This window comes from Diceros bicornis, chromosome 28 (genome assembly GCF_020826845.1).
Source record: "Diceros bicornis minor isolate mBicDic1 chromosome 28, mDicBic1.mat.cur, whole genome shotgun sequence".
Taxonomy (NCBI): Eukaryota; Metazoa; Chordata; class Mammalia; order Perissodactyla; family Rhinocerotidae; genus Diceros; species Diceros bicornis.
This window is the reverse complement of record NC_080767.1, coordinates 12,653,664-12,663,319: the sequence shown is the minus strand read 5'-3', so window position 1 is coordinate 12,663,319 and position 9,656 is coordinate 12,653,664.

Sequence of the window (9,656 nt, the reverse complement as noted above, 5' to 3'; positions counted from 1 at the left end):
CCAAGTCTGTGGCTTATTTTTTCATTTTATTAAGAATGCCTTTCTCAGAGCAAAAAATTTTTTTATAAAGTCCAACTTATTATTAATTTTCTTTCCTGCATCATGCTTTTAATAGCAACTCTAAACTCTTTGCTAAACACATGGTCATGCAGATTTGTTTTGTAGGAATTTGTTATTAACCACCATATCACTAGCATGCATTCATTGGTTTCTGGTAAATGCTATAGAATAAGTAATGAATAACTCAGTGAAAGTTGAAAGGAGATATTTACATATCATTAGCTGGGTAGTTCTGGATATGTGTACTTGAGTATTGGCTCTGTTTGTCATTATATCTATGTTTATTTTTAACCCCCACTTCCAAAAATAAAAACAGAGAATGGTCAAGGACAAACTGTCTTTACTAGGACTGTAAGTCCCTCACAAACTTGAACAAATGACTTGTTGCTTACTTTTTCAATCCTTAACAAATCTTATACTTCTTCAAATATGATAGACCTTCTTTTACCTCTAAATCTTATCAAAGTATTTTCATATTGCACACATGTTTTCTGTCTTTCTTCCTTGATCAACTCCTACTGGGTTTTAAATATGATTGTTAAATGTCAACTCTCTTGTGAATATCCCCTGTTTATGTAGTATTTACTCTATTTTTAATGACTTCAGAGAATGTTAATTAACTGATGGCTAATTTTATCAACAATGAGTTTGAAAGAAATTATATTCAAGGGAATAAATTAGAAGAAACTAAACATTCTGTAACATTCTGTGTACTGCTGGAACAAATACGTGTGAGAAATACTATTTTACACTAGGGGATAAGGACTAGGGTAAGAAACATGTCCAAGAATATACAAATAATAGTTAACAATGCAGAAATTTCAACCCAGATCTGTGATACCAAAGATAAATAATTGCTTAACTGGGCTAACTCCATATTACTTTATTTATTTCCTCAAATTTTCTGTAGAACAATCCAGTGTATTAATAAATTTTAAAATGCTCTAAATATATCCATTGAAGATATTATTGAGTAGCATTTTTAAAATTAATTCCCATCAGCTTTTGTGTGAAGCACAAGCTATACTATATTTTATCTCTTTTATATTTTATCTCAATCTTTCTTTGAGGTTAAGAAAGCTAATTATAGATTCTTTCTACCACCTCTTCTTCACTGGTTTTTATACAGTAGAATATATTCTTGAGGTCTAAATGACTACTTTACAATAAGGTAATAATGTAATCACTCTTCAGTGAGATTGTTGGGTTATTTTGACTGTTGCTGACAACTTATCTGAATGTTATTTGATTTATACCGTATTGAAATTTATGTGGAAAAATAACTATTTAATCTTGGTAGATTTTTGGAGACACACACACACACACACACACACACACACACACACACAGACACAGACACACACACCCTGAACTCTGAGTGTTCTGGAAGACACATACCTGAAAGGACACTGAATGTCAAAGGAAGTCCTAATACATAGGCCGATTTTGGAGTGGAAGACCAGCAGAAGTTCTTCTATCAGAACACTTATCCCTGTTTTGTCAAAAAATAGAGACTATATAAACAGAGACATTTAAGAAAAATTCTGTATCCATCAGAAAAATGACCTTTAGAGTGATTCTTTCTTCATAGAAAACAAACTTTGTATTTGTTTAATTCTGGTAAATGTTAAATCTTTATAAGGAAATGGCAGCTGCTAGGATTTCTAGGAAATTGTGTCAAGATTAAAACACAAATAGCTATAAAATCAAGAGTTCTGATAAATACTTGGGCAGATCACATCTACTTTACAATTTCTGATAAAAGGATAAACATTGGAAATTGTTTAAGTCCAAAGTAGAGTCACACATTTTATTAAATACGAGTGCACACTTGACCTCAGGGGAGCAAATCAATGGATTCCTATAAGGAATTACAAGGCAAGTCTAGTTTGCATGAAAGTTAAAATCATGACGATATAAGACTTAGTCCCAAACCTTTTCTTTTCTTTTTTTTTTTTAATTTTTTGTTTATTGAAGTAATATTGGTTCATAACATTATATAAATTTCAGGTGCACATCATTATACTTCTATTTCTGCATAGATTACATCATGTTCACCACCCAAATACTAATTACAACCCATCACCACACACATGTGCCAAATTATCACTTTCGTCCCCCTCCTTCGCCCCTTGCTCTCTGGTAACCGCCAATCCAGTCTCTGTCTCTATGTGTTTGTTTATCCAAACCTTTTCTAAGGTAGTTAAAGTCTGTTTTTAAAAAGTGTCATGCATTCAGTAGCACCATTACTAAAATAGATATTTTAATGGTTTTTAACATTGTGAAATTTTGGGTTGTGCATTTTTGTTTGTCCATCACCATATATATGACTACCTTCACCTCTTATGCCCACCCCCACCCCCACTGCCCCTGGTAACCACAGTACAGTTTTCTCTGTCCATGTGTTGGTTTATATTCCACATATGAGTGAGATCATACAGTGTTTGTCTTTCTCTTTCTGGCTTATTTCACTTAACATAATATGCTCCAGGCCCATCCATGTTGTTGCAAATGGGAAGATTTTGTCATTTTTTGTGGCTGAGTAGTATTCCATTGTATATATATACACCACATTTTCTTAATCCAATCGTCAGTCGAGGGACACTTAGGTTGCTTCCCCTTCTTGGCTATGGTGAATAATGCTGCAATGAACAAAGGGGTGCATAAGCCTCTTTGGATTGTTGATTTCAGGTTCGTTGGATAGATTCCCAGTAGCGGGATGGCTGGATCATAGGGCATCTCTATTTTTAAGTCTTTGAGGAATCTTCATACCGTTTTCCATAGAGGCTACACCAGTTTGCATTCCCACCAGCTGTGTACGAGGGTTCCTGCTTCTCCACATCCTCTCCAACACTTGTTGTTTTTTGTCTTGGTGATTATAGCCATTCTAACGGGTGTGAGGTGGTATCTTAGTGTTGTTTTGATTTGCATTTCCCTGATGATTAGTAATGTTGAACATCTTTTCATGTGCCTATTGGCCATCTGTATATCTTCTTTGGAGAACTGTCTGTTCATTTCCTCTGCCCATTTTTTGATAGGGTTGTTTGTTTTTTTGTTGTTCAGTTATGTGAGTTCTTTATATATTATGGAGATCAACCCCTAGTCAGATGTATATTTTGCAAATATTCTCTCCCAGCTGGTGGGTTGTCTGTTCATCTTGATTCTGGTTTCATTTGTCTTATAGAAGCTCTTTAATCTGATAAAGTCCCACTTGTTTATTTTTTCTTTAGTTTCCCTAGTCTGGGTAGGCATGTCATCCGAAAAGATTCCTTTAAAACCAATGTCAAATAGTGTGTTGCCTATATTTTCTTCTATGAGTTTTATAGTTTCAGGTCTCACCTTCAGGTCTTTGATCCATTTTGTGTTAATTTTTGTGAATGGCGATAGCAGACGGTCCACTTTCATTCTTTTGCATGTGGCTGTCCAGTTTTCCCAACACCATTTATTGAAGAGACTTTCCTTTCTCCATTCTATGTTCTTAGCACCTTTGTCAAAAATTAGCTGTCCGTATATGTGTGGTTTTATTTCTGGGCTTTCAATTCTGTTCCATTGATCTGTGTGTCTGTTTTTGTACCAGTATCATGCTGTTTTGATTACTATGGCTTTGTAGTATGTTTTGAAGTCAGGGATTATGATGCCTTCTGCTTTGTTGTTTTTTCTTAGGATTTCTTTAGCTATTCGGGGTCTTTTGTTCCCCCATAAATTTTAGTATTCTTTTTTCTATTTCTGTGAAGAATGTCATTGGGATTCTGATTGGGATTGCATTGAATCTGTAGATTGTTTTAGGTAATATAGACATTTTAACTATGTTTATTCTTCCAATCCACGTGCATGGGATATCTTTCCATTTCTTTATGTCATCATGGATTTCTTTCAATAATGTCTTGTAATTCTCATTGTATAGGTCCTTCACCTCCTTGGTAAGATTTATTCCTAGGTATTTTATTCTTTTTGATGCAATTGTAAATGGTATTATCTTTTTGAGCTCTCTTTCTGTTAGTTCATTATTAGCATACAGAAATGCAACTGATTTTTGTAGATTGATTTTGTACCCTGCAACTTTGCTGTAGTTGTTGATTGTTTCTAACAGTTTTCCAACAGATTCTTTAGGGTTTTCTGTATATACAATCATGTCATCTGCAAATAGTGAGAGTTTCACTTTTTCGTTACCTATTTGGATTCCTTGTCTTCCTTTTTCTTGCCTAATTGCTCTGGCCAAGACCTCCAGTACTATGTTGAACAGGAGTGGTGAGAGTGGGCAGCCCTGCCTTGTTCCTGTTCTCAGAGGAATGGCTTTCAGTCTTTCCCTGTTGAGTATGATGTTGGCTATGGGTTCGTCATAAATAGCCTTTGTTATGTTGAGGTACTTTCCTTCTATTCCCATTTTGTTGAGAATTTTTATCATAAATGGATGTTGTATCTTGTCAAATGCCTTCTCTGCGTCTATTGAGATGATCTTGTGGTTTTTATTCTTTGTTTTGTTGTAATTTTCTTTCTTTGTATTGTCTTTGTCTGGCTTTGGTATCAGGGTGATGTTGGCCTCGTAGAATGATTTAGGAAGTGTTTCATCTTCCCCTATTTTTTGGAATAGTTTGAGAAGGATGAGTATTAAATCTTCTTTGAATGTTTGGTAAAATTCACTGGAGAAGCCATCTGGTCCTGGACTTTTATTTTTTGGGAGGTTTTTGATTACTATTTCAATCTCTTTACTTGTGATTGGTCTATTCAGAGTCTCCATTTCTTCTTGGTTCAGTTTTGGGAGGTTGTATGAGTCTAAGAATTTATCCATTTCTTCTAGATCGTCCAATTTGTTGGCATATAATTTCTCATAGTATTCTCTTATAATCCTCTGTATTTCCGTGGTATCTGTTGTAATTTCTCCTCTTTCATTTCTATTTTTATTTACTTGAGCCTTTTCTCTTTTTTTCTTAGTAAGCCTGGCTAAGGGTTTGTCGATTTTGTTTATCTTCTCAAAGAACCAACTCTTTGTTTCATTAATCCTTTCTACTGTTTTTCTGGTCTCAATTTCGTTTATTTCTGCTCTGATTTTTATTATTTCTCTCCTTCTGCTGGCTTTGGACTTTGTTTGTTCTTCTTTTTCTAGTTCTATTAGGTGTAATTTAAGGTTGCCTATTTGGTCTTTTTCTTGTTTGTTAAGGTGGGCTTGTATCACTATGACTTTCCCTTTCAGGACCGCTTTTGCTGCATCCCATATGGTTTGATATGGCATATTATAATTTTCACTTGTTTCCAGATAGTTTTTGATTTCTCCTTTAATTTCATCAATGATCCATTGGTTGTTCAGTAGCATGTTGTTTAATCTCCACATTTTTGTCACTTTCCCAGTTTTTTTTTCATGGTTCATTTCCAATTTCATAGCCTTATGGTCTGAAAAGATGCTTGTTATGATTTCAATCTTCTTAAATTTATTGAGGCTTGCTTTGTTTCCCAACATATGGTCTATCCTTGAGAATGTTCCATGCACACTTGAAAAGAATGTGTAATCAGCTGTTTTTAGATGGAGTGCTCTGTATATGTCTACTAGGTCCATCTCTTCCAGTTTTTCATTTAAGTCTACTATTTCTTTATTGACTTTTTGTCTGGATGATCTATCCATTGATGTAAGTGGGGTATTAAGATCCCCTACTATTATTGTGTTGTTGTTAATGTCTCCTTTTAGGTTTGTTAAGTGTATATTACACATACTTGCTGTTTCTTTTTATTTTTGAGAAAGATTGGCCCTGCACTGACATCTGTTGCCAATCTTCCTCTTTTTTTCTTTTTTAAATTTTTTCTCCCCAAAGCCCCAGTACATAGTTGTGTATCATAGTTGTAGAGTTGTAGCTCTTCTACATGGGACGCCGCCTCAGCATGGCTTGATGAGCGGGAAGTAGGTCTGCACCCAGGATCCGAACCAGGGAACCCCGGGCCACCAAAGCAGAGCGTGGGACCTTAACCACTATGCCACCGGGCCGGCCCCTAGATTTCAGGTTTTAAATGTGCAAATTATCCTTCAGGAGACAACTTTTAAAGTAAGATACACCACATTCTTGAGAGGAAAAGATGAATGCCGCTTAGGAGCAGAAATTTCTGGGAAGCAATAACAAGTTTATAAAGGAAAAACAGGCAAGGGAGTTTCTGTAATTCATAAGGATTTGAAGATAGCTGGTTTAAAGATGCACATAGTTTTGCAGGTTCTTTTCTAAATTGAAAATATGCAGAACAGTTAAAATTAGCATTTTAATGAATTATATAATATATACGTGACTATAGTCCCTTATTCATTATTTGTCAAATAAATCCTAGATCCAAATGTAAATTAGAGAACAGGAAATACACAGGTAAGAGACTGTATTTTCCAAAAACGGCTACAGAAATATTCATGGTCCCACTTGTTCTTCTGGAACGTTGCCAGTCCCCCAGCAGTGGGTGGGCTTGTAACTGTTCCAAACAATGGAGTACGGTGGAAGTTATGTTACGTGACTTACAGGCTACATTTCAAAAAGAGTACAGCATACAGCTTCTCCCTGGCATGATTGTGTTCTCTCGTGCTCTCACATTCACACTCTCTTGATACTTATATTTGGAATGTGGCCATCAGATCCTGAAGAAACCCGTACTAGACCATGCAGAGAGAAGACCTGGAACAACTCATGTTTGAAAGAATGAGACACACATCTGATGTCCAACATAGTCCTCCAGTCTTGTAAGGGAATGAGTCTTCATATTATTTTAGCTCATACCCTTGGAGCCTTTTGAATCTTTTGTCTGAGTGTGCAGACATTCTGAGGCAGAGTCAAGCCATCTCTGCTGTGCCCAGTTTAAGTGGTGGACCCATAGAATTCATAAATATAACAAATAGTTGTTTTACTCCACTAAGGCTAAGTAACGATGCAGCTGTCTCACTTTCTTCCTTTGTTATGTTACCTGAAAGTCAGAAGTTAGACTTTCCTCTTTCCTTTCTTTCTCTACCTGACTTTTAAATTAGTAAGGAATTGGGGGGCTCAACAATGGCATTTATGAAACCAAGGCTTTCGTTTTTTAACTTAGCATATTCGCTTATACTTTTTATAAACATATAAAGCTTATATAATCCTTTAAAATTATAAAAATTCTCCTTTTCTTTCTCAATCCTGCCTTGTCCTTCATTATTATTTATTCACATAGGTGCATTACTTATCTGTGGCTATGTAACAAATTACCACCAATTTAGGAGCTTGAAATGGCACCCATTTATTATCTCATTGTTTCTGTAAGTTAGGATCTGGGTACAGACTTATATGGGTTCTCTGCCAAGAATGTCACAAGGCTGAAACCAAGGCATCAGTCAGGCTGCAAACTCCTCTGGAAGCTTGACTAGGGAAGAATCTACTTCCAAACATCCTAAGATTACCGGCAGAATCCATTTCTTTGCAGCTGTCAAATGTATTGCAGCTTGTATATTCTAAGCCAGCAGCAAAGATAGACTGTATCTCTGCTTATTTGAGTCTTTGCTCTCTACACGCTGTTTTAAAGGGCTTCCCTGATAACATCAGGCCCACCAAGGACAATCTCCCTTTTGAATAACTTAAAGTTACGTATCTTACCCAAACTCAAGGAGAGGAGATTTACACAAAGGCATGGATTCTAGGGTGTGTGAATCATGGGGACAACCCTACATTGTGTCTGTCGTAATAGGTAAAACAATTAATTCTCATAAATTCAATATTTCATTCTCAACCGGGATGAGTATCTTAATTTATTTGACTTAATATGTAAACCTTACTTTGACCAAAGTTCCAGTATTTCCTAACGCTATATCATCATGAAAAGCACTACTCTAAATTTCATGAATGCCAAACAACTTTCCATTCAAACTTTATGAAATTTAACAATTACTTAATAAAAGTAATTGAATAATAGAAACTTGTCTCGCTTTAGAGGCAAAAGAATCTGAATTCAAAGTGTGGCTTTGGACCTACTTGCTGTGTGTCCTTGCACAAAATATTTTACCTCTCAGAACCTCAGATTTCTTATTTGTAATTAGCAAATTTTATTTCTGTGTTTAGATTCAAAGTAATCTAAATTATAATTGTTGCCTTATGGCTACTTAAAATCTAGTGTGGAAATATAGTTTTATATGTAATATTATATATATGGATATATTATATATGGATATATATTAGGCACACATGTATATGTGTTATGAGACGTTCGAGGATTTGATCAGAGACGTAAAAGAAACTTGCCACTCCAAACAAATGGACTGAAGGTATATTTTATTATATAGAGGATAGTAAAGGCAATAGTCCAAAAACAGATCCGAATAGGTCAAATAATAAGAGGGAAAAACATCAGCTCGACTAGAAAGGGAAAACACCCACATCGACTGAAGAGAAATGACACAAATCTACCGGAAAGAGAAACACCAGGTTGACCGAAAAGGGAACACATCAGATCAATTACTTCACAATAAATCAGTTACTCACAATAACTCAATTACTCACAACATCCACGCCCCACTGCCGGGAGAAACCTGTCAATCCACTCGGCTGGGCAGGGATCGCATGTCCTGGAGAAGGCATTCCTTCCACAGGTGGAACTCTCACTAGGCCTCAGTTTCCAGCAGTTTTTATAACATCAGTAATTTCCAGAGTAAGCAGTTACAGAGTTTTGTAGAGCAAGCATTCTGTGTTTCCATGCACAAATGGTTATCAGTGGCATACGTGCACTGAGCCCCCTGGCTATCGTCCCAGCCCAGTAGTTGTGTACGTGCATTGTTCTCTCTGGTTATCGTCCTAGCCTGGCACAGATGGCCAGTCCGTCCTGTGCTACGATGCCCAAAGAGCCTTGAAATGTTACAACTTGCAACTCTTTCCGTGGGAGAAAGGCCAGTTCCCAGGAAAAAGGCCAGTTCCCACCACACAGAAAGCAGCTTTATATTTCTGTGTGTGCTGGTGGCTATAGGTCAATGGAACGGCCAGACATGGCTGTACTTATGTCAAGCCAACATGTAAGAATATACTGTGTGTTATGAGAACCTATACAGATATATAACAGGAAAATCAGAAAAGGCTTCCAACCTAATATGATATCTTTATTTTACTGAGTAATTACCTCATTTATTATATTGTTCTGCCAAAATGACGTGACATTCTGTCTTTCATTTTTATCACCATTACATACTAAAACGTATAAACATAGTTAATCTTGTCAGGCAGAACAAAATCACCTTTTCTTTTTTAAATTCCTTCTCTTTTTAAAGATCAAAGCAAATTAGAGATTTTACAACTTCCATTGGTCCCTTGTCTATTTAATTATAATATGAAGATTGAGAAATGTTAGATTCAGTGAACAATCTGATTATATTCAGTAAAAGTAAGTAATATATTTTGAAATCCACTTACACAATGGACAAAATCTATAATTTGTGTTGAAAAAGCGGTGTGCTTTTTAATAATGATAGCAGTCAATAATTACAAAGGAGGTTGCTTTGCTACTCCAAGAAGCAGTTAGAGAGAAATGATAGGAAATGAAATTTGAACACAGAGACATAATACTTTGGAAAAATAAAAGGAATCATTGAATAAAAATAAAACTTTCTTTCTTTTTATTAG